This window comes from Octodon degus, unplaced genomic scaffold (assembly GCF_000260255.1).
Source record: "Octodon degus isolate 3935 unplaced genomic scaffold, OctDeg1.0 scaffold00034, whole genome shotgun sequence".
Lineage (NCBI taxonomy): Eukaryota > Metazoa > Chordata > Mammalia > Rodentia > Octodontidae > Octodon > Octodon degus.
Genome location: NW_004524610.1, coordinates 12875548 through 12876141, shown reverse-complemented (window position 1 = coordinate 12876141; position 594 = coordinate 12875548). Strand labels below are relative to the sequence as shown.

At 66.2% G+C, this 594-nt stretch overlaps 1 protein-coding gene across 1 annotated transcript in view; it reads right to left on the bottom strand.

Moving 5' to 3' along the window:
* Positions 1–588, bottom strand: part of L3mbtl3 (L3MBTL3, histone methyl-lysine binding protein) — a 113190-nt gene extending 112602 nt beyond the window's left edge. The window contains exon 1 of the mRNA XM_023714280.1: positions 437–588. The gene's annotated coding sequence lies outside the window, so the exon portion shown is untranslated. The remainder of the gene's footprint in view (positions 1–436) is intronic.
* Positions 589–594: the final 6 nt, after the last annotated feature.

Below are 594 nucleotides of genomic sequence, written 5' to 3'. Positions count from 1 at the left end.
CGGCCGCCTCGCCGCCGCCTCCCGCGCGGCCCCCACACCCGGCCCGGGTGCGCGCAGAGGAAAATACAAGTCTCTCCTCCCCCCATTTTTTTCCTTTCTCTTTTCTCTCTCTTTTGTTCCTCTTTCGCACTCGCACTCACTACTTCGGAGCGAGATGCCCGACACTGCCCCTCCAGCCCTTTCCGAGGCGCTCGCCCACTTTTTCGCCCGAGGATGAAGTTTTCTGCTGTTTCCCAGCGGCGCGGGGAGCGGGGAGAAACCCCTCGGTCCTCCCCGCCCCGATCGCTTTCACAAGCCCAGGCAGGGTGCGCTTCCTTCCCCCCGGAGGGCTCTGCAACTTTCATCCCCGCCCGCCCGGAACAGACGCGCACGCGGGGCTCGGCCCGGACTCGGCTCCGGGTTCGGGGAGATTAGAGCCCGATCGCCCGCTCCTTACCCCCAAATTTTCTCTCGCTCTCTTTTTTTTCTCCGTCTCCCGAGTAGTCCTGACAAATGGTCCAGGGCTGCGGGCGCAGTGCGCATGTGCGCGTGGAGCCAGGCTGGGGAGAGGGGAAACTGCGCTGGTGCCGGTGCCGCCGCCGCCGCCGCCGCCGC